Source organism: Trachypithecus francoisi, unplaced genomic scaffold (assembly GCF_009764315.1).
Source record: "Trachypithecus francoisi isolate TF-2019V2 unplaced genomic scaffold, Tfra_2.0 Lachesis_group0, whole genome shotgun sequence".
In the NCBI taxonomy this organism is placed as follows: Eukaryota; Metazoa; Chordata; class Mammalia; order Primates; family Cercopithecidae; genus Trachypithecus; species Trachypithecus francoisi.
The window spans coordinates 10,706,440-10,731,889 of record NW_022681453.1 but is presented as its reverse complement, the minus strand read 5'-3'; the positions used below and the strand labels follow the sequence as shown (position 1 = coordinate 10,731,889).

Genomic DNA, 25,450 nt, shown 5'->3' with positions numbered 1-25,450 from the left:
CCACCATGCCTGGCTAATTTTTTTTTTAGTAAAGACAAGATTTCACCATTTTGGTCAGGCTGGTCTTGAACTCCTGACTTTGTGATCCTCCTACCTTGGCCTCCCAAAGTGCTGGGATTACAGACATGAGCCACTGTGCCGAGCCGGAGCACATGTTTTCACTCCCAAGAGTCTCTGCCGAGCTCTACAATGCTGTGGACTCACAGTTCCAAGAAGGAAGCTGAGATTAGTGGCAAAAGAAAAGGACAACCACAGGATGTGGAAATATGGAAAAGAGAAACATGAGAAGTGGAAGAAGAAACTACAAATGAGAGGAAGGTAGGTGTAAAGTAAAACCTGCCAGAGGACTGTAGCCATAACCCTGGAAAAAAATATTTTAAAAAAATTAAAATTTTCTCAGCATGGATTATTTTTGTGAGACTTAATTCAAATGTTTCTTTTTTAGAAAGTTTGCAGCAAAATAGCAATTTTTTCTATTATTCAGAATACTTAACTATGTAAAATTTACATTATTAAACCTGACAGAACAAGAAATAATAGCAAATACTGCATCAATCGTACATAATCAGTCCTTCTGAATATCATAATGTTCCTGCTGCTGTTCCAAGCTGTCCTTGGAGGTATTGCAGCCCCACAATATACAAAAGGTTTCTTTTCTTCCTTTGTGATTGTCTAGGACAACACATTCTTATATTTCATTTTTAATCATCTAAAGCTTTTCAGATATTCCAAAGTACGCCTTTGACAGTACAATAAATGAGATCCAAGATTTCTAAGAGCCTTATGTTTCTTTCTCAGTGTGGTTGATAATATGCTGTTTCTGCCTCTTATTGGGTACCAGATGTGGAGCAGATAACATAAGGAGAGGAAAATAAGAAGGCTATTCATAGGAGGGCCAGATTCATTATGAGAGTGAAAATAATTTTGCCAAACCGGGAAACCTCTTTCTTTAAAAAGTATATCCATTCAAGTGCTGAGATAAGGTAATTTAGAATGATTTTCACCTTGGCCCAGAAATCTTGGGTAGAAACAGCACTATTAAAAAAGTATTGAGTAGCAATTCTTGGTAGGGAGAGAGGAGAGCAGAGAAACAGAGAAACAAATAAATTCTCATCTCAAAAAATTATCTGGAATTACAGACTGGATTATAAAGATGCTCTCACACTTGCAGAGTTGTCAAATTAAGGATGTTTTCTTAAAACAAAGCTCCAGATTACATTTTTCTGCATAAAGAATTATTTATACTAATAAGAGCAAGATAGTAGAGAATTTAAGTACTTTTGCTCTAATTATTTATAAGTAAAAGAGTATCTCGATAGTTCCCAAACGTGACCACAATTAAATCAATGTAGTGCTCTCCTATAGCTCCTAATTCAGTAATTCTGAGATGAGATTTGAAACCAAGTCCTTTTTTAATATCCTTAGGTAATTCTGATGTTTTGTTGGGATTAGAAACTACTCAAGAATTCAAGTTAAGTGACAGTTTTTTTAAATACCCACATATTATATTAGAGCTATATTCAAAGTGGTTGGGCTTGGGACCACTTTAGGGGGCCAAGGTGAGTGAATCACCTGAGGTCAGGAGTTCAAGACCAGCCTGGCCAGTATGGTGAAACCCCATCTCTACTAAAAATACAAAAATTAGCTGGGCATGGTGGTGGGCGCCCGTAATCTCAGCTATTTGGGAGGCTGAGACAGGAGAATCACCTGAACCCAGGAGGTGGAGGGAGGTTGCAGTGAGCAGAGATCATGCCACTGCACTCCAGCCTGGATGACAATGAGACTGTCCACCCCCCCCACCAAAAAAAGAGCTGTATTCAAAGTGACCATATCTCTCAATATATCCATTTTATCCACAGCAAAGTCATATGTGCTCCTTCTCCATGTGTTGCTGACTTTTTGGGGATCATATAGCTCTTTGCTGATCTGATTAAAACTGTGGATCATCACTCTGGAAAAATACACATATTTAGGTAAAATTTTTGTGTACAATTTTAGAGTGTCCGTAAATTGCTGAAACCCATCTATGGAGAAAAACCCCTATTTGAATGATTGCCCCTGTGGTTTGTGAGAATTCATAGGCAGCAATTCTCCTGAAGGTTTAGCACCTAAAGATAGCTTATGTGTTTTCTGACAGGATGTTACTAGAATTGAGAGACCAGGTATAAGAAACAGCCAGGCATCTGGGTGCGGTGGCTCACGCCTGTAATGCCAGTACTTTGGGAGGCCGAGGTGGGCGGGTCACCTGAGGTCAGGAGTTCGAGAGCAGCCTGACCAACATGGTGAAACCCCATCTCTAGTAAAAATACAAAAATTAGACAGGTGTGTTGGTGCACACCTGTAATCCCAGCTAGTTGGGACGCTGAGGCAGGAGAATCACTTGAACTTTGAGGTGGAGGTTGCAGTGAGCAGAGATTGTGCCACTGCACTCCAGCCTAGGCAACACAGAGAGACTCCATCTAGGAAGGAGGGGAGGAAGGAAGGAAGGAAGGAAGGAAGGAAGGAAGGAAGGAAGGAAGGAAGGGAGGAAAGAAGGAAGGAAGGAAGGAAGGAAGGAGGAAGGAAGGAAGGGAGGAAGGAAGGAAAGAAAGAAAGAAAAGGGCGAGGCAGGAAAGCCATAGACAGTAATCCAGATTATTGCATTAGTTTCTTTTTTTTTTTTTTTTTTTTGAGGCGGAGTCTCTCTCTGTCGCCCGGACTGGAGTGCAGTGGCCGGATCTCAGCTCACTGCAAGCTCCGCCTCCCGGGTTTACGCCATTCTCCTGCCTCAGCCTCCGGAGTAGCTGGAACTACAGGCGCCCACCACCTCGCCCGGCTCGTTTTTGTATTTTTAGTAGAGATGGGGTTTCACCGTGTTAGCCAGGATGGTCTCGATCTCCTGACCTCGTGATCCGCCCATCTCGGCCTCCCAAAGTGCTGGGATTACAGGCTTGAGCCACCGCGCCCGGCCTGCATTAGTTTCTTAAGCGGTCTCTCCAGTCCACTAAATCTCACCCACCCTTCAAGGTAACTGTATTGGTCAAAGCCATGCAGGCCCAGGCCTCTGCCTGGTTCCAGCCTCAATAGTTTCTGCCCTGCACTTTAGTGTCACCCAGGAAGCTCTTAAAAATACAGATAGTCCTTGACTTAAAATGGTTTTAGTGGAGATTTTTCGACCTTACCCTGGGTTTATCAGCATGTAATCACATTGTAATTGAGGAGCATCTGGAGTTAAGACGATTCAACTTGAAAATTTTTTGATTTTATGATGGGTTTACCAGGATGTTTGCCAGGATCCCATTTATTAGTCTGTTTTCACACTACTGATAAAGACATACCCAAGACTGAGTATGTCTATTAACAAAAGAAAGAGGTTTGGCCGGGCATGGTGGCTCACGCCTCTAATCCTAGCACTTTGGGAGGCTGAGGCAGGTAGGTCACGAGGTCAGGAGTTCAAGACCAGCCTGGCCAAGATGGTGAAACCCCACCTCTACTAAAAATACAAACATCACCCATGCATAGTGGCAGGCTCCTATAATCACAGCTACTCAGGAGGCTGAGGCAGAAGAATTGCTTGAACCCAGGAGGCAGAGGTTGCAGTGAGCCGAGATCACGCCACTGCACTCCAGCCTGGGTGACAGAGCAAGGCTCCATCTCCAAAAATTTTTTTTTAAAAAAAGAGAGATTTAATGGACTTATAGTTCCATGTAGCTGGGGACCTCACAATCATGGTGAAGGCAAAGAGGAGCTAGTTACATCTTACATGGATGGCAGCAGGCAAAGAGAGAGAGCTTGTGCAGAGGAACTCCTCTTTGTAAAACTATCAGACTTATTCTCTATCACAAGAACAGCACAGGAGAGACTTGCCCCCACGATTCATTTACCTCCCACTGGGTCCCTCCCACCATACATGGGAATTCAAGATGAGATTTGGGTGGGGACACAACCAAACCATATCATCCTACCTATCTAGGATAGTCAGCAGTTGGAGAAGGAAATTAAAGTTTGATTTGGTATTCAAAATTTTCCCTTTTAGTTTATTCTTCTACAACGTAGTTTTGGAGGATACCATTTTTTTTCCTAGCATCTAAAGGAAGTTAGAAATACTATCGTCCGTTGCTTCATAAAAATTAGTTATTTAAGTGACTGAATGAGTAAATAGGTTTTATCTCAGTCTGTGGAACTTGGGCCTGCAGGCCTACAGTTCTGAACATGTAAGGTGTGTTAGGGGCATATACTCCCAGCCACATTCGTTCAGAAGTCTGTCTAAAAAAAAAAAATCAATAAGTGTTACTATCACATCTGGGATTAAGTTTTTAAAAAATGTTAGAATAGTTAATTTTCTATTAATGATATCATTTTGGATGTATTTATCTTGAAGTAAATAATAATAAAGTTCTTTTACTGAACACCCTCTATGTGCCATGTTCTGTTCCAAATACTTGTAATGTATTATTAATATTGCATTTATTCCTCACAACACCATAAAGAAGATGTTATAATTATCCCCACTTTATAGGTGAAGAAACTTAAGCACAAAGAGATTGTATAACTTCCGCAAAGTAACATAGCTAATTTATTTTATTTCATTAATTTTTTCATTTTATTAATCAATTATTTGTGGAGATGGAGTCTCACTGTGTTGCCCAGGCTGGTCTTGAACTCAGGCTCAGGTAATCCTCCTGCCTCAGCCTCCCAAAGTGCTGGGATTGTGGGCATGTGCCATCACACTCAACCTAAAACTTTTTCACCAAACTTTAAAGTCTCTTTTTGTCTTTAATATGCTACACTTTTTTTTGCTTGTTTTTTATTTGTTTGTTTTGGGACAAAGTGAAGCCTCACTCTATTGCCCAGGCTGCAGTACAGTGACTTGATCTCAGCACACTACAACCTTCCCTTCCTGGGTTCAAGCAATTCTTCTGCCTCGGCCTCCTGGGTAGCTTTACAGATGAGGAAACTTAAGCACAAAGAGATTGTATCACTTCCATGCCTGGCTCATTTTTGTATTTTTAGTAGAGGCAGAGTTTCACCATGTTGGCCTGGCTTGTCTCCAGCTTCTGATTTCAAATTATCCACCCACCTCGCACCTCGGCCTCCCAAAGTGCTGGGATTACAGGCATGAGCCATAGCGCCTGGCCTATATGCTATAATTTTGAATAAGAATGTCAATCAGACCAATATGTTTCCTCTAAATGAAGTAAATTTTATCTGTGAGATGTTTTCTATCAGTTTGTGAATTTTTCATGGAAATACTTCTGAAAAGTACTATTCCCAATTTTATCAATCTAACTGAAGAGCTAAAAATAATTAAATGGAAAAACAAATGGATGGAACCAGAAACAAAAGGATGAGTATCTTTGTATAGATATTGCTTCTATTCGGCCGAGTGCGGTGGCTCACGCCTGTAATCCCGGCACTTCGGGAGACTGAGGCGGGAGGATCACAAGGTCAGAAGATCGAGACCATTCTGGCTAACATGGTGAAACCCCGTCTCTACTAAAAAAACAAAAAAATTAGCCGGGTGTGGTGGCGGGCGCCTGTCATCCCAGCTACTCGGGAGGCTGAGGCAGGAGAATGGTGTGAACCTGGGAGGTGGAGCTTGCAGTGAGCCGAAATTGAGCCACTGTACTCCAGCCTGGGCAACAGAGCAAGACCCCGTCTCAAAAAAAAAAAAAAAAAGACATTGCTTCTATTTGCAGGCCTGGCACGGTGGCTCACGCCTGTAATCCCAGCACTTTGAGAGGCCAAGGCAGGCGGATCATGAGGCCATGAGTTCAAGACCAGCCTGACCAACATAGTGAAGCCCCATCTCTACCAAACATAAAAAAATTAGCCAGGTGTGGTGGCACGCACCTATAATCCCAGCTACTCAGGAGGCTGAGGCAGGAGAATCACTTGAATCAAGGAGGCAGAGGTTGCAGTGAGCCAAGATCACACCACTGCACTCCAGCCTGGGCGACAGAGCAAGACTCTGTCTCAGAAAAAAAAAAAAAAAAAAAAAAAAATTAGATATTGCTTATATTTGTAGATCTTAACTAGTCTTTTTTTAATACAAAGTCTCACTCTGTCATTCAGGCTGGACAGACTGGAGTACAGTAGCATGATCATGGCTCACTGCAACCTAGACTCCTGGGGCTGAAGTGAGCCTCCTGCCTCAGCCTCCCAAAGAGCTGAAACTACAGCTGTGCGCCACCACCCCCAGCTAATTTTGTAGAGACAGGGTTTCACTATGTTACCCAGGCTGGTCTCGAACTCCTGGGCTCAAGTGATTTGCCCACCTCAGTCTCCCGAATTGCTGGGATTACAGGCTTGAGCCACCATGCTTGGCCTTAACTAGTCCTTGAATATCACTGCTAGCCTACCAGAAAACATCAAATGAAAATTAAAATAAAACAAATAGTGTTTATCTCTTTTTTTCTTTTTTTTTTTTTTTTTGAGACAGAGTCTCACTCTGTCACCCAGGCTGGAGTGTAGTGGCAAGATCTTGGCTCACTGCAAGCTCCTCCTCCCGGGTTCACGCCATTCTCCTGCCTCAGCCTCCCGAGTAGCTGGGACTACAGGCGCCTGCCACCACGCCCGGCTAATTTTTTATATTTTTAGTAGAAACGGGGTTTTACTGTGTCAGCCAAGATGGTCTGGATCTCCTGACGTCATGATCCGCCCGCCTTGGCCTCCCATAGTGCTGGGATTACAGGCGTGAGCCACCTCACCCGGCCTCTTTTTTTTTCAGAGAGTGTTGCTCTATCACCCAGGCTGGAGTACAGTAGTGTGATCTCGGCTCACTGCAACTTCTGCCTTCCGGTTTCTAGTGATCCTCCTGCTGGGGTTACGGGTCAGCGCACCTATGCCATGCTACTTTTTGTATTTTTGGTAGAGGTGGGTTTTTGCCATGTTGCCCAGGCTGGTCTTCAACTCCTGACCTCATGTGATCCGCCTGCTTCGGCCTCCCAAAGTGCTGGGGTTACAGATGTGAGCCACCATGACTGGCTGATGTTTCATTTTTTTAATAACTCAGGAACTTATGGTTCATATAAATAAAATGTGGAACAGTAAATTTGCACATTTTCTCAGTTCAATTGAAATTAAGATCTCTGTGATGTCTCTTATCTTCAGTTGTTTTATATGTGTTTCCTCAACCCATGTTTATGAATTGAAACTGAACCTTTGTTATACATCTGACACTTGGAATACTCCCTGAAATTGAATTTCTTTTTGACACTTGCAATACACCCTGAAATTGAGTTTCTTTTTGGGGTTTTCCATAATTTCTTCTCAAGGCAAACTTTTGGCCACACATAAGCACTCAGCTTTCATGCCGCTCCCTTTTGGAAGATGAAGTATTATACATACTCCCTGTCTTTACAAATGATAATAGCAATAATATAAACAACAGCTCCCACCATGTGACATCAGGAAGGAATTGTTCCTCCCAGTTCAGTGATTATATTGTGCATTTGGGGGAAGAGCCCTTGAAAATGGCTCATAATGGTTCCATTTTTTTCCTTGGATTGCAATATATTGTTGGTCATAAAACCAACATGTTCTGCCAAAGACAAAACTGCAAAATGAGACTGGACAGGGATTGCCATCCAATCTGTCACTGTTTATAGTTACCACTATTAGTTTTAGTCTATAACCAAGGCTGAGACTATCTATTAGGCTTCTGACAGGCTAAATACATATTTGCTTGGTAATTATGCTATAGGATGTACAACAGTCACATGGTATTTTTATTCACTGTACATTGTTTAATAAATAGAGATAACTGTCAGGCATGTTAGCTTATGCCTGTAATCCCAGAACTTTGGGAAGCCGAGGAGGGCAGATCACCTGAAGTCGGGAGTTCGAGACCAGCCTGACCAACATGGAGAAATCCCATCTATACTAAAAATACAAAATTAGCCGGGCGTGGTGGTGCATGCCTGTAATCCCAGCTACTCAGGAGGCTGAGGCAGGAGAATCACTTGAACCTGGGAGGCAGAGGTTGCGGTGAACCGAGATTGTGCCATTGCACTCCAGCCTGGGCAACAAGAGTGAAACTCCATCTCAAAAATAAATAAATAAAATAAAAAATAAATAAGTAGAGATAACTAAAATTGTATAACATCTGACATACCAATGGTCTACATAGCAGCAACTTTTCAAGGTTCTTTTTTGGGAAATTAACTGGCATTACTTATTAAGTATTTAAGGTTTAAGATATAACAACAAAGGCTGGCATTTATGCAGCACTTTCTAATTTAGAGTCTTCCTATGCAGCTAATTATTTGAGTTTCACACTAATGCTTTGAGATAGGCACAAATCTTTCAGTGCCTATTCAGGAAGAAAGAAAGCCAAGAGTTGGAGCCAAGTAAATAAATAAAGTGGACTCCCAAGTACCAGTTTAAAATAAGCCTAGGCTAAGTTGTTTATCCTGAGTCCTCAAAGCTCAGAAATGTACAGTGCTTTAAGGTCTTTCTAGAACTAAAGGTCAGTAAAGTTAAGCCTGAAGACCAACTTGTGATATGCTGGCATTGACCTCTGAATATCAGGTATTAAAGTTTTATTTATCAGAAAGGGAGGGAGGAAGGGAGGGAGGAAAGAAGGAAGAGAGGGAGGAAGGGAGGGCAGGCTGGCTCTAGGAAGGGAAGAAGGAAGGGAAGGGGAAGAAGAGGGGAAGGGGAGGGAAGGGGAGGGGAGGGGAGAGGAGAGATGGGGAGGGGAGGGAAGGGAAGGGAAGGGAGAGCTCATTATTGCCTGTAAAATAAAATTTTTCTAGGCACTGCGCACCTTGCATTCTAAAAAGCTTGATCTTGTTTTCAAGACTTTTAGTGAGATCCTGAGTTGTGAAAATGGTTTATTCCCTTTATCTGCCTCTCAGACTAGGAGCCCTAGTTTCCTTATCTACAAAATTAGACACATGCATGTGCGTGCATACACACACAGATGTGTAATACATTTCAATATTACTGTAAGAAATAACTGAGACAACCTATTTTTACAAAGGCCTCTTTCCTTGTTTTGTTTTTTGATGTGTACATTTTAAGATTATTCAGACTGAAATGTCTGTGTATTATTTTGGCAACAGGAACCTTATTACAGAATTATACTGAACTAGGAAAAAATGATTTTGACCCTATTCTGCCCTGGACCATTGTCCACCTGCCATGTGTCTCCCAGACCAAGGAATAGCTCTTTATATGGGGGCCAAATGGACCAACACCTGTGTACCCTATGGAGTAATACTTTCTCAGCTTTTCTGTTTTAAATATGACCTATATGTGTCTCTGATTTTTAAATTTTGTGAATAAGGGCCTAAGCCAAAGAATATTGCGTGTTTGTTAACTGTTCCAATAATATGTAAGCCGAGTTCCAGTGAGGTACTATATATCAGAAGCTCAGCCAGGTTGGATGTTTTCAAATTATGGTGATTAAGAGACAAAGCATTTTATTATCTGAATTCCTTGGATAAATGGTAGTACCTTTGGATAAGGCAACAATATCCATAATGTTTCGATTACTAAACTGTTCTTAGTTCATCTGTTTGTATTGACTTCAGCATTCCGTAATTAACTTCCTCGGAAAACAGAATAACATTATATTTACAAAAGTAGCAACTGTAGCTAACATTGTGTGGCGTACTTAGTAAGTATAGGGCACTGTTATAAACAACTTATATGAATTAATCCATTCATCCTCACAAGCATGCTGTTATTCCTATGTTACAGACAAGAAAACTGAAGCTCAGAGCAATTAAGCAATCAAAGCCTTACTACTATATTTACATTTTTTTCTGGAATTAATTCACTGTTGAAAATTTAAAACTATTACCTATGTATATTTTTGTTAGGAAAACAATTATTATTCCTATTCTTATCCCAGACCAAGGTAGCAATTTTGTTCAAGAGTAGTTTGCAAACTCATAGCTGTTGATTAATTCATTTAGGAAGCCTCTCTTGTTACTCAATTTACACAGTTTCATTAAAATAAGATGTAGATAATCATAGCTAACTTATTGAGGGTCAGGAGCCTCTACTGCATCAAAACTATTATATACAATTAACTAGTAGGTTAAATTGTGGACAAACAATCCTCAGATACACTATATGGCAAAACAAAAGCAGTAGTTGTAAGCAGAAGTCATTGTAAAATATTAAGTACATGTCAATACCAAGTCCCTAAGATAAGGCAATAGGAAAGAGGAAAAGTTCTAGGTTTTGTTTTGTTTTTCGTTTTTTTTCTGTTTTGTTTTGTTTTTTTGCTTTTTTTTTGAGACCAAGTCTCGCTCTGTCTCCCCGGCTGGAGTGCGATGATGCAATCTTGGCTCACTGCAACCTCCGCCTTCTCGGTTCAAGCTCCTAAGTAGCTGGGATTATAGGTGCACTCCACCACGCCCAGCTAATTTTTTTTTTTTTTTTTTTTTGTATTTTTAGTAGAGACGGGGTTTCGCCATGTTGGCCAGACTGGTCTGGAACTCCTGACCTCAAGTGATCCACCCACCTCGGCCTTCCACAGTGCTGGGATTACAGACGTGAGCCACTGCGCCCATCCTTGTTTTGTTTTTAACTATCAGTTCTTTATCACTTATCTAGCCTATCCTTGACTGCGTGTCTCAAAGACAATTAACAATAAGGAGATACACAGGACTCTTAACAACAGCTGAAGCAAATGAGTTCTCCAGAGTGAAGGGCTCATCTTTATTTCTCTTCCCAGTAGGAAACATTCAGTTGATCACAAGAACTTAAAAATTAGTGCTATCGGCCGGGCGCCGTGGCTCAAGCCTGTAATCCCAGCACTTTGGGAGGCCGAGACGGGCGGATCACGAGGTCAGGAGATCGAGACCATCCTGGCTAACACGGTGAAACCCCGTCTCTACTAAAAAATACAAAAAACTAGCCGGGCGAGGTGGCGAGCGCCTGTAGTCCCAGCTCCTCTGGAGGCTGAGGCAGGAGAATGGCGTGAACCCAGGAGGCGGAGCTTGCAGTGAGCTGAGATCCGGCCACCGCACTCCAGCCTGGGCAACAGAGCAAGACTCCGTCTCAAAAAAAAAAAAAAGTTAGTGCTATCATCCAATTTTTTAAAATAATTCATATCTGTGGGTAAGCACAGTGGCTAAGGCCTGTATGTACTCCCAGCACTTTGGGAGGCAGAGACGGGCAGATCACTTGAGCTCAGGAGTTCGAGTCCAGCCTGGCCAACATGGTGAAATCCCGTCTCTACTAAAAATATAAAAATTAGCCAAGCATGGTGGTGAGCGCCTATAATCCCAAGTATTTGAGAGGCTGAGGCAGGAGAATGGTTTGAACCCAGGAGGCAGAGTTTGCAGTGAGCATAGATCGTGCCACTGCACTCCAGCCTGGGCGACAGAGACTGTCTCAAAAAAAAACAGTAATAATAATAGTAACAATTTAGATCTGTAAAATGGTTCTATTTTTCCTAAGTTGAAAATAAAAGGTAATTTTCTGTTCATCTTTTCTTTATAACAATGTTTTGTGGCCTGGCACAGTGGCTTGTGCCTATAATCCCATCACTTTGGGAGGCCAAGGTGGGAGGATTATTTGAGCCCAGGAGTTTGAGACCAGCCTGGGTAAGAGTAAAACCTTGTCTCTATAAAAAAAAAAAAAAAAAAAAATTTAATTTTTTCATGTTCTTGTATAAAAGTTAGAAGAATGAATAGTCTTATCTTAAAATATTCTCCCTCTCCTTCTCCTCACTCTGCCTACCACTTCCCCTCTCCCTCTGCTGCTTCTTTCTTCTTTCTCCTTCAACTTCCAGGCTCAAGCAATCCTTCCACCACAGCCTCCTGAATAACTAGGATTATAGACACAAGCCACGGTGCCAGAACTAAAATCTTCTTAATGAATAGGTGCTTCTTAAGGGTAAAGTATAGTTTCACAAAACTCACAATATGATTTCAAGTAGCATCTAATCTCACATTTTTTTATAAACTGCCCTTATAATGATACCTTGAACCAGCATCTCTGCAAACTTCAAAGCTATTCCTGTATCATTACATCTTTTTCCCCAAAAGACCTCTGGGAAAATGCAGACAAGCTATTATTACACCCATTCTACAGACAGGACAACTAAGATCCAGACTGCTTTGTATCACCTAGTGAACTAGTAGGGTCATAGAATTTTCACATCCTACAGTCGTTGTGAAGCCACATGTCACGTACCTGTAGAATTAAAAGTGTTCTATTTTTGAATCAAGGCTTCGTAAAAAGTCAGGTTGTTTAATCCTAACTGATCTCAGTCAGCTCTTTCTTTAGGTCCTCACTATTTGCATATTCTAATTAACTCTGGTCTCTATTTTAGCAAATGTATATATACTTTCATTTTCACGATGATACTGTAATGCTTGTCTCTTTTAAAATGAATATATAGGGTCGGGTGCAGTGGTTCATGCCTGTAATCTCAGCACTTTGGGAGGCCAAGGTGGGTGGATCACCTGAGGTCAGGAGTTCAAGACCAGCATGGCTAACATGGTGAAACCCTGTCTCTACCAAAAATACAAAAAAATTAACCAGGCATGGTGGCGGGCGCCTATAATTCCAGCTACTCGGGAGACTGAAGGAGGAGAATGGCTTGAATCCAGGAGGTGGAGGTTGCAGTGAGCCGAGAACGTGCCATTGCACTCCAGCCTGGGTGACAAGAGTGAAACTCCATCTCAACAATAAATAAATAATTAAAAATAAAATAATAAAATAAAATGAATATACATTTATTGTAACAATTTTAGAAAAATATTAAAAATAAAAATCACCTATTATCCCATCACTCAGAGATGTCTACCAGTGACACTTTGTGAATATCCAACATCTATCCATTTATTTTTCTACATAACACATATACATATGTATGTGTATATGTGTGTGTGTGTGTGTGTGTGTGTGTGTGTGTATTATATTTAGAGAGAGAGAAATTTTTTGTTTGTTTTGTTTGAGAAACATGGTCTTGCTCCATTCCCCAGCCTGGAGTGTTGTGGCACAGTCATAGCTCACTGCAGCCTTGACATCCTGGACTCAGCAGTCCTCCCACCTCAGCCTCCTGAGCAGCTGGTACTATAGGTGTGCCCCACCACATGTAGATAATTTTTAAAATTTTTTTGTAGAGGCAGGATCTCACTATGCCTCCCAGGCTAGTCTTGAATTCCCGGGCTCAAGTGATTCTCCCGCCTCCTCCCAAAGTGCTGGGATTACAGACATGAGCCACCGTGCCCAGTCTCATTTTATATGTTTTACTTCACTAATATGTGCTGAACATCTTTCCATGTTATTAATATACCTTACAACCTTTCTTCTGGTAAATGTTATTGAAGTATAGCAGACATGCAGAAAAGTAAACAATTATCAGTGTAGAGCTTGACAAACACTCACAAAGCGAACATGCCCATGTATCAGCCTGAGACCAAGAAATGGAACATCTGCAGGACTCCAGAAGCCCTCTTTGCCTACTTCCCGTCATGAGGCTCTCCCAAAGTTAACCACTAGTTATTTTTGCCTGGTTTTGAACCCCATACAAATGACATGTAGTATATACTCTTTTGTGCATGGCTTCTTTTGTTCAACATTGGGTTTATTAGATTCATTCATGCACAAATTCTTATTAATGGCTGCATAGTCTACTATATCATTAGTATAATTCAAGCTCAAAAGCAACAAGTTCTTTTTTTTTTTTTTTTGAGACGGAGTCTCACTCTGTCACCCAGGCTGGAGTGCTATGGCTGGATCTCAGCTCACTGCAAGCTCCGCCTCCCGGGTTCACGCCTTTCTCCTGCCTCAGCCTCCCGGGTAGCTGGGACTACAAGCGCCGCCACCTCGCCCGGCTAGTTTTTTGTAGTTTTTAGTAGAGACGGGGTTTCACTGTGTTAGCCAGGATGGTCTTGATCTCCTGACCTCGTGATCCGCCCGTCTCGGCCTCCCAAAGTGCTGGGATTACAGGCTTGAGCCACCACGCCCGGCCAACAAGTTCTCTTTTATGGAACATTTAAGCTATTTCGTATTGCTCAATATCATAAACAATGCTATAAACATCCCTATTGTTTTGTTCACATTCTTGTATATTTCGTAGGATAAGTTCACAGAAATTGAAATGTTGATTGTAATGACACACAATGTTAAAGCTCTTTGTGTTTGTTTTTTTTTCCTTCCTTTTTTTTTTTTTTTTTGACAGGACCTCACTCTGTCACGCAGGCTGTAGTACAGTGGCACAGTCAGTGCTCACAGCAGCCTCGACTTCCAGGCTCAAGTGATCCTCCTGCCTCAGCCCTTAGAGTGGTTGGGAATACTGGCGTGTGCCACCATGCTCAGCTAATTTTTTGTATTTTGTTAGTAGAGATGGAGTTTTACCATGTTGCCCAGGCTGGTCTTGAACTTCTAGACTCAAGTGATCCTCCCGCCTCGGCCTCCCAAAAGTGCTGGGATTACAAGTGTGAGCCACCTTGCCCTGTCATGTCAAATAAAGCTTTTGGTGAATATTACCAGATTACTCTTCAGAGTGGTGAAAATATATTCACACCAGTAGCATGTGAGTGTGAGTGACTGTTTCCCAGTATCTTCTTCATCAACACATATTACAATTTTCCTTACTCCCTATGGTTGCTGATGGTTTCTAGTCAGAACATATTATAGCTATTAATAGCAACTTACTCAATTCAAACCTTGAATTATTTTGGAGAGAGAAGGACCAGTTTTTATTTTTTAAAAGTAAGTTTATTTTTATATGAGAGTTGTATGCACTGGATTTCGTTTAGTATATTACTCCTCAGTTAATAGCTTTTCTTAAGTAATAGCATGCATCATGATACAGGATTCCTTCAGTATATACAGACTGATCTAGCTAAATAGTTTACTTCTTAAACATTTCCTGTTCCAGGGTCTGAAATGAAATATAAATACAATGTTCTTGGGCAGTTGTGGTCTACTTGGGAGGCTGAGGCAGGAGAATCACTTGAACCCAAGAGGCAGAGGTTGCAGTGAGCCGAGATTGTGCCACTGCACTCCAACCTGAGTGACAGAGAGAGACTCGTTTGAAAATAAATAAATAAATACATACATACTATCTTATTTATGCCTATATTTAAGTCACTTTCTAGTCCCTTAAGCATAGAGATTTACTAGTGTAATTAATAATTACTACCCCATGTTTTCATAACTTGAATTTTTTCTTTCCACAAGTCTTTTTTAAAGAACTTTATCTTATTCTAAAGATGACATGATTGTTTGAAAATACAAATAAGTAAGAAGAAAAAAATCATCTATTTTCCCTCCATAGAAAATCACTGCTTGTTTGAGAAGTTTTTGCTATCTCAGTGTAGTCTGTTAGTTCATTTGTTCTTTCTTTCTCTCTCTCTCCCCGTCCTTTTTTTTTTTTTTTTTTTAAATGAGACAGAGTCATTTTTTCACCCAAGCTGGAATGCAGTGGTACAATCATGGCTCACTGCAGCCTCCGTCTTCTGGGTTCAAGGGATCCTCCCACCCCAGCCTCCCGAGTAGCTAGGACTACAAGCATGCACCACCACATCTGGTTACTTTTTTTTATTTTTTAGAGACAAGGTTTTGTCATTCTGCCCAGACTGGTCTCCAACTCCTGGCCTCAAATGATCCTCCTCCCTCGGCCTCCCAAAGTGTTGGGACCACAAGCATGAGCCACTGTACCTGGCCTCATTGTAGTCTTTCTGATATACATTTATATAGCTACTTTTCACACACATGCAAAAAAAAAAAAAAAAAAAGCTTTACATATGCTGTTTTATAACCTGCTTTTTTTCTCTTAACATGTCATAGATAGTTTTCCATCTAATCATCTCTTGATCCAAACAACTTTATTCAATCAATTAGTGTTTATGTACCTATATACATTCTCTCCAGAGTGGTTATATGTATGCATATCTATCTGTCTATCTATCTATCTATCTATCTACCTATCTATCATCTATCATCTATCTATCTATATCTATATACACACAGACATCCACACACAAACACTAAACTTTAAAAATGGGTGAGAGTTCCTTTTTCTTATGGAATTATGAAATTATCTCACAGTCGTGTGTAGTGTTGAAAGAGTCCTGGCAAGCAGTGTGAAGAAGAAGAGGTGAGAACCATCCCTGGACCCACCAAAGCCTGCACGCCGCTGCATCCCGTGCCCAGTACCTATGTCGCACCGCTGTCACCCCTGCCACCATGCCCAAGAGAAATGCTGAAGGGGATGCTAAAAGAGATAAAGCTAAAAGGTGAAGGACAAGCCATAGAGAAGGTCTGTGAGGTTGTCTGCTGAACTTGCTCCTCCAAAGCCAGAGCCCAAGCCTAAAAAGGCCCCTGCAAATAAGGGAGAGAAGGTAACCAAAGGGAAAAAGGGAAAAGCTGATGCTGGCAAGGAGGGGAATAACCCTGCAGAAAATGGAGATGCCAAACAGAGCGGGCACAGAAAGCTAAAGGTGCTGCAGATGCCAAGTGAGTGTCTGCATTTTTGATAACTGTGTACTTCTGGTGGCTGTATAGTTTGAAATACTATTTTTTATCAAGTTTTATAAAAATGCAGAATTGTGTTTTACTTTTTTTTTTAAGCTATGTTGTTAGCATACAGAACACTTCATTGTTGTTTTGCGGGGAAGGGGCATATGCCCCTAGTAGAATGCCTCCAAAGCTGGATTGATGTGAGCAAAACACCTTTCCCTTCTAGTTTTGAGAGACTTCCTCTTGGCTCCCAGGAGGAAGGATTCCCTGACTTTGATACACGTGGCCTCTTGGTACAAAAGCCTTGTGGTATGGAAAAACAAATTCGTTTTTATGTCCTCTTCTCCGTTTCCTTTTTTTTTTTTTTTTTTTTTGAGACAGAATATTGCTCTGATGCCCAGGCTGGAGTGCAGTGACGTTATCTTGGCTCACTGCAAGCTCCGCCTCCTGAGTTACACCATTCTCCTGCCTCAGCCTCCCAAGTAGCTGGGACTACAGGCGCCCGCCACCACGCCTGGCTAATTTTTTGTATTTTTAGTAGAGATGGGGTTTCATCGTGTTAGCCAGGATGATCTCGATCTCCTGACCTCGTGATCCGCCCACCTCAGCCTCCCAAAGTGCTGAGATTACAGGCGTGAGCCACCGCTCCCGGCCTTCTCCCTTTCCATCTTTCAGCAGAGATTAACTCCCTTAAGCCCCAGACATCTGTTGGCACCTGACCCCCAGTCATTGGTTACCAGTGTGTCAGGCAATCTGGACTTTCCAGTGATGCCTAGAAAAGGAGGAGGAGTTGATACTTCCCTTTTGGTAGGACAGAGGTATTAGGACAGAGGTACTAGATGGCACCTGTCAAAAGAACAATGGTTCCATTTCTAGATTATGGATCTTCAGATAAATTCTGCCATTTTCATTTCACTTCCTGAAAGTCAGAGTCGGCTTGTGAAAAGTTGTTCAACAACATGCTAAATGTGAAATGTCAACCCTCACTCTAAACTTTCTCTGTTCAGAACATCAGATGAAAACTTCTTTGGGTTTTATAGCGGCTTTCTGATTTTTGGTAGTCCATTGAAGAAGGGAGTTTGAAAGTTGCTGTATACTGTTAACGATAGTCTGCCCATGTCCTGCCTGAAATACCATGATTGTTTATGGAAAGTATCGTTAATAAAGCTGGATAGAGTTTGACTTGGAAAAAGAAAAAGAGTCCTGGCATCCAGGGAGCCCAGGTGAGAATGTGTTTACTGATGTAATTTCTCTTGGCTCTAGCCCATCCCCTTCTCTTATTTGTCTCCTAGTACCTCTGTCCTACCAAAAGGAAAGTGTCAACTCCTCCTTCTTGACTTTACTGTACTTTTCAGTTTCCAGCCAGGAATTTTGAATGCAGAGGTCTACAATTTTCTTCCATCATTTTTTAAACAGACTACTAAGAATCAGTTAGCTACATTTGTTTCCCCTGAGTGTCACTGTTGTTTAAATTTCACTTATAGGCATGCATGCCATGCTTATCAATTAGAAGTGCTGTTTCCATTCATTAATTGTATGAGCTGATGGTACAATGGTTAGCTCACTAAAAAAATATGTAATCACTGTATAGAACATACAGTTTTAAATTGTTAGGATTTGAGGGCCAGGAACAGTGACTCATGCCTGTAATCCCAGCACTTTGGGAGGCCACAGTGGGTGGATCACTTCAGGTCAGGAGTTAAAAACCAACCTGGCTCGCTGGGCACAGTGGTTTACACCTGTAATCCCAGCACTTTGGGAGGCCAATGTGGGCAAATCACGAGGTCAGGAAATCAAGGCCAGCCTGGCTAATATGGTGAAACCCCATCTCTGCTAAATATACGAAAAAATTAGCTGGGCGTGGTGGCGGGTGCCTGTAGTCCCAGCTACTCGGGAGGCTGAGGCAGGAGAATGGCATTCAACCCTGGAGGCGGAGGTTGCAGTGATACAAGATTGCTACCACTACACTCCAGCCTGGGCGACCGAGCGAGATCCCATCTCAAAAAAAAAAAGTAAATAAAAATACATTGTTAGGATTTGGAATAGGTCTAGTATTTTTCTAATATGATGTGAGAGTAGGGGAGTAGAGAAAGGAGCCTATTACTATAGCTCTACAGCAACCTATTTACAAAAATATAACTTTCTAGTTAACCTATCAAAAATGAGTGTATATTTTTAATGTTATTATTGTTTGAATTTGGTATACTTGCATACTTCAGCAGGTAAGCCAATGAGACAAATCAGTTCCCTAATTTAACGTTTAACTTTTTGCCCAAGATAAGATAAGTAACTGTTATAAAACTGTCGTTAACTCCTCTTGCTTTCAGTGAGAAAAAAAAAAAAAATTCCATCTGAGGATCAACTGTGATTTATTCACCAAGCCCAGTCATTGTTTGAGTATCTTAAAGGGTATTAAATGTGACATATTCATGTGAAAAGTTTGTCTTCTTTATATTTGACAGAACAAAATCCACAAATCATTAGACCCAAAACTCAACTTGAGATGAAAGGTCATTGCTTTTTTTCCCACCAAGCCATCTAACCTAGCTTAAGCACAAATATAAAACCATCTGCTTACCAGGAGGCAAAGGAGCACAAAATCCATTAGCGCCATATGTATCAACAGAAGTGTGACTTCAGAGCCGCAAATGTTTTCAATATTTTTCCTTCATTATGTTCTGCCAGAAACTTACTGGAATGGTTTTCCTTTCCATAAAATGCACCGAATTTCAGTTTAATTATGTAAGTCCTCCCCCCCTTATTAAGTAATTATACATTTTCTCATCCATGTGTCTATATTTCACAAGTAACTGCTTCCTTTTGTTGGCAAGAACAGAAAATTAACCAAAAAAAGAGGGAAGCAATGAGATTTTATTTTCAATGTCTATCCCTTCTTTCTCCTTAGGGGAGCTAACACATTTTCCAATGCATCACCAGATAAAGATGCTGACTCAGTCTATTAAGTCATCCCTGGAGTCTGTGGCATAATAAGACAATTTCCTGTACAAAAAGTTGTCTTATTAAATGAATGAAAAATAACTTTTCCTTGCACAAAATTGCCCTTAGTGAAATAACTTAAATATGAGACCAAATTCTCCCATACTTATTCCAAAACATTGCAGAGAGGAAACAGAAAGTCAAAATGACAAAACTGCTTAGTTAGAAATTATGCTTTGAAAATTTCACCAAAAATGGGAGGTTAATTGTGGTTGACATATGGCAGTAAAATTCTTGCCAACTGAAAAAAAAAAAAAAAGTGAGCAGAACTTCAGAGGGCGGGGGAGGAAACAAAGTGAGAAAGTTTCAGATACAGTTTTAATGGTTGTACCTTATTTATGTGGACGTAGATTTGTCTAAATAATAAACCTTTGCATTTGTGGCTTATAAAACATAACATTTTTATATCCATTACCTCATCTGATTCTTACAACAATCCTAAGACAGAATAAATTACCCCCTAAAATTACAGATGTAGAATCTGAGGTTCAGGAGTGTGAAATGACTTGTCCAAGGTCTCATGTGGTTCGTCAGTGGCAAGTCTCCTGACTCTGAATGAGCCCTGCCCCACTAGTGCCTTGTTTTGTTTTGTTTTGTTTTTGCTTATTTATTTATTTATTTGGAGATACAGTCTGGTTCTGTCGCCCAGGGTGGAGTGCAGTAGTACGATCTCGGCTCACTACAAACTCCGCCTCCTGGGTTCAAGCAATTCTCCTGCCTCAACCTCCCGAGTAGCTGGGACTACAGGTGCATGCCGCCACGCCCAGCTAATTTTTTGTATTTTAGTAGAGACGGGGTTTCAATGTGCTGCCTAGGCTGTTCTCGGACTCCTGAACTCAGGCTATCCACCTTCCTGGACCTCCCAAAGTGCTAGGATTACAGGCGTGAGCCATCGCGCTCAGCCTTGTTTTGTTTATTTTTTTGTGCTTTTTTTGTTTTTTTTTTTTTGAGACGGAGTTTTACTCTTGTTGTCCAGGCTAGAGTGCAATGGAGTGATCTTGGCTCACTGCAACCTCCGCCTCCTGGTTTCAAGTGATTCTCCTGCCTAAGCCTCCTGAGTAGCTGGGATGACAGACGTGCCAACACGCCTGGCTAACTTTGTTATTTTTAGTAGAGACAGGGTTTTTCCATGTTGGCCAGGCTGGTCTTGAACTCCCAACCTCAGGAGATCTGCCTGCCTCGGCCTCCCAAAGTGCTGGGGTTACAGGTGTGAGCCACTGTGCCCAGTCTACTACTGCCTTTTTTTTAATTGATTAATTAATTAATTAATTAATTTTTGAGACAGAGTCTCGCTCTGCCGCCCAGGCTGGAGTGCTGTGGCCTGATCTCAGCTCACTGCAAGTTCCGCCTCCGGGGTTTACCGCCGTTCTCCTGCCTCAGCCTTCAGAGTTGCTGGGACTACAGGCGTCTGCCACCTCGCCCGGCTAATTTTTTGTATTTTTTTTTTAGTAGAGACGGGGTTTCACCGTGTTAGCCAGGATGGTCTCGATCTCCTGACCTCGTGATCCGCCCATCTCGGCCTCCCAAAGTGCTGGGATTACAGGCTTGAGCCACCGCGCCCGGCCACTACTGCCTTTTTTAAAGTAACTGCCAGAAAATTACTTAGATACAAGTTCTAAGAATGCTATAGTGACTCAGTTGTGTTGCTGGAACAAAAGAAAGTTAGAAATTATTTAAACAGACATTCTACATAAAAGGTTAAATTTCGACTGGGCTCGGTGGCTCATGCCTGTAACCCGGCTACTCAGTAGGCCAAGGTAAGAGAACTGTTTGAACCCAGGAGTTCCAGACCAGCCTGGGCAATTTAGCAAGACACACTGTCTCGTTTTAATGATATAAATAAATTAATTAAAAAATTTAAAAGATAAAAGATTAAATTCAGGTCATTAACTTCAGCCTGTTCCATCCAAATCTTTCAAAGATTATTTCACATATTAACTACAGATATTTAAATTCCTCCTTTTTAATGGTTGATTCATTAGAGTTTCACTAATTTTTCTTTCTCCTGTTAGCAGAGAAAGCCAAGAGTAGAACAGCAGGATTAAAATAGAAGGAATAAAAAATTTTCATATTCTGAGAAGTCAAAAATAGGACTCTGATATCATTGATTAACCATGAAATAATATCAGCCTGAGGAGGTTATTGACCTAGTAGATGACTATAAAATAGCCTCCTAACTTGTCTTCCCACCTCCTCTCTCTCTCTCTCTTCCCTCCATCCTGTATTTTGCTGGAAGATTATTTCAACATACTTACCTTGTGCAAGACCTTCCATAAACTGGCAAAGAAAATACAAACTTTTCACTCTGGAATTCAAGACCTCTGCAAAATAATAGTTCCTACCATGTATTAAACAACCACTATAAACCTGCTCCCAAAAAACTCTCAAACCGTGTTTTTCCTCTACTCTTGCACCTCCACGATAATCATCAACACAGAAGACTTCCGTGAGCAAACACGGGGGAAGTTTTCCCCACACACCAAGCAGTGGACACCAGCTGGGTCTCCTCCAGTTCAATTCTGACACTATCTTCCTTGAGATGGTATCAGGTCCCACAGGTTGAAGGCTCAGGCCTGGAGTGCTTCCCAACCCCAGACACCAGCTGCAAGTCCAGGCCTCCAGAACTTCTGACTGACTGGCTTCAAATTGGGGTTCACGTGACCCCTCTTCAGATTCAATTAATTTGCTGGAGCAGCTCACACAACTCAGGGAAACACGTTTACTGGTTTATTATAAAGGATACAGATGAAGGGATGCATAGGGTGAGGTATGGAGGAAAAGGCACGGAGCTTCCACACCCTCTCTGGGCACACTAACCTCCAGGAAGCTCCACACATTCAGCTATTCCAAAGCTCTCTGAATGGAGTCCTCCCCGGGTTTTTTGGAAGCTTCATGATGTCACATTCCTTACCTCAGGGTAGAGGATAGGACACAATCTGGGTAGGGTCTTGAGACCCACAATCAGAAATGTCTGGAAGATTAGGGTCCTGCCTTGAGGCAGGTAAAAGAAGAGCAGGAGAAGGTCTGAGAGATTTTGTTTCCTGAGGCCTGCCCCTGAGGCTAAGACACTCAACATTGCAACAAAAGACTAACAAGGGCTATGGGAGTTATCAGCCAAGAACCATGGAGAAAAACCTACATACGTATAACACCACAAAGCCAGGTATCTCAAAACAATCTTAACAATCCAGGAAACATGGGGCCAGGCACGGTGGCTCACAGCTGTAATCTCAACACTTTGGGAGTCCAAGATTTGAGGATCACTTGAGCCCAGTAATTTGAGACTAGCCTGGGCAACACAGTGTGGCTGTCTTTGCAAAAAAATTTTTAAATGTGTTAACTGGCTGGCACGGTGGCTCACGCCTGTAATCCCAGCACTTTGGGAGGCCGAGGCGGGCAGATCACAAGGTCACGAGATTGAGACCATCCTGGCAAACACGGTGAATCCCCATCTCTACCAAAAATACAAAAAAATTAGCCTGTAATCCCAGCACTTTGGGAGGCCGAGACGGGCGGATCACGGGGTCAGGAGATCGAGACCATCCTGGCTAACACGGTGAAACCCCGTCTCTACTAAAAATACAAAAATTAGTTGGGCGCGGTGGCAGGCGCCTGTAGTCCCAGCTACATGGGAGGCTAAGGCAGGAGAATGGCGTGAACCCAGGAGGTGGAGCTTGCAGTGAGTGGAGATGGCACCACCGCACTCCAGCCTGGGCAACAGAGCGAGACTCCGTCTGAAAAAAAAAATTAGCCGGGCACAGTGGCAGGCGCCTGTAGTCCCAGCTACTTGGGAGGCTGAGGCAGAATGGCATGCACCCAGGAGGCGGAGCTTGCAGTGAGTGGAGATCGCACCACTGCACTCCAGCCAGGGTGACAGAGCTAGACTCCATCTCAAAAAAAAAAAAAATTAGTTTTTGGATTCATCTCACACATCATCTTCTTCTTGAAGTCACTCCTGAATCTAATCTCCAGCAACTTCCCAAATATTAAAAAAAGTACCCGTTTTTGAACACCTTTATATCTTTGCATAATTTTTTTTTTTTTTTTTTGAGACAGAGTCTCACTCTGTCCCCCAGGCTGGAGTGCGGTGGCTCGATCTCGGCTAACTGCAACCTCCGCTTCCCGGGTTCAAGCAATTCTCCTGCCTCAGTCTCCTGGGTAGCTGGGGCTACAGGTGTGCAGCACCATGCCTGGCTAGTTTTTGTATTTTTAGTAGAGACGGGGCTTCACCGTGTTGGCCAGACTGGTCTTGAACTCCCTCGTGATTCTCCCATCTCGGCCTCCAGAAGTGCTGATATTACAGGGGTGAGCCACCGCGCCCGGCCACATGTTTGCATAATTCTTATGGCACTTACCTTACTCTTCTTTTATCGTGGTTCTTTTCATAACTGCTTTAAAACTGCAAGACTGGGCTCTGTGGCTCACACTCATAATCCCAGCACATTGGGAGGCTGAGGCAGGCAGATCACTTGGGGCCAGGAGTTTGAGACCAGCCTGGCCAACATGATGAAACCCCGTCTCTATTAAAAATACAAAAATTAGCCAGGTATGGTGGTGCACAACTATAATCCCAGCTACTCAGGAGGCTGAGGCAGGAGAATCACTTGAACCCGGGAGGTGGAGGTTGCAGTGAGCCGAGATCATACCACTGCACTTCAGCCTGGCCAACAGAGCAAGACTCTGTTTCAAATAAAATAAAATAAAACTTTGCAAGCTTCTTGTAGACAGGAACTAGAGTTTATTCATTAGTAATATATCCTTGTATCCCCCAACAGGGATTAAATGCCTCAGTAAAAATTTGTAGTGTTGAATAATAAATACCACCTAGAATATGCTATGCCTAAAACCGAAGTTCTCCCTTTCTCCTTTAAATCTCCTCTTCCTTCTCTCTTCCCTAGCTGATTGAAGGTACCCCTAGCCACCCGTGAGCAACTCTCAGCGACATTCTTGACTCTTCCCTTTACTTCATCCCACATCCAAATGCAAATTCTAGGCTGGACGTGGTGGCTCACACCTGTAATGCCTGTAATACCAGCACTTTGGGAGGCCAAGGCAGGCAGATCACCTGAGGCCAGGAGTTTGAGAGCAGCCTGACCAACATGGTGAAATCTCATCTCTACTAAAATTACAAAAATTAGCCAGGCGTGGTGGCCTATTGGGAGGATGAAGTTGTCCTTTACTTGGTTCCGGGGCATGTTTGCTTTTGAAGATGCTAAAACGGAGATGCCTATTAGATATTATTAAAGAGGTGTTTATGTTCTGGAGTGTGGAGGTCAGGCGTTAGGTTAAAGTTGGACCTGTAAAGTTGGTAATTTTCAATATGCAGGGGATATGTAAGTCCTGGTCCTAGGTAAGTACACTTAAAGCAGTGGTTTTCCAACCCTGACTGCATATTAAAATCACCTGGTGTGCTTAAGACTCCCAAAGCCAGCACTTGTTCCAGGCCAATTTATGTAGAATTTCTAGAGTGGTTACCCAGACATAAGTATTGTTTAAAAATTTTCTTGGCTGGAACGGTGGCTCATGCCTGTAATCCCAGCACTTTGGGAGGCCGAGGTGGGCAGATCACTTGAGGTCAGGAGTTTGAGACCAGCCTAGCCAACATGGTGAAACCCCGTCTCTACTAAAAATTCAAAAATTAGCTGGGAGCAGTGGCATATGCTGTAATACCAGCTATTCAGGAGGCTGAGGCGTGAGAATCACTTGAACCTGGAAGGCAGAGGTTGCAGTGAACCTAGATCATACCACAGCACTTCAGCTTGGGTGACAGAGCAAGTCTCTGTCTCAAAAACAAACAAATAAACAAACAAACAAATGTCCTGGGTTATGCTGATCTAGGAATTTAAATAGTCAAAAAAAAAAAAAAAGGAATAAATTATTTCCAAATAGTATTCAGCACAGTCAGGACTTAAATAGAATTGGACTTCGAGTTTCCAAAATCTTACCTCTCCATTCTCCCAAATTCCTCACGGCTTAAAACACTGCAACTGGGTCAGGCACGGTGGCTCAAGTCTGTAATCTCAGCACTTTGGGA

The 25,450-nt window shown here is 42.1% G+C and overlaps 1 pseudogene; it reads left to right on the top strand.

Annotated features, from left to right (window-relative positions):
- Positions 1 to 16,146: 16,146 nt before the first annotated feature.
- On the top strand, positions 16,147 to 16,420 carry LOC117076335 (annotated as a pseudogene).
- Positions 16,421 to 25,450: the final 9,030 nt, after the last annotated feature.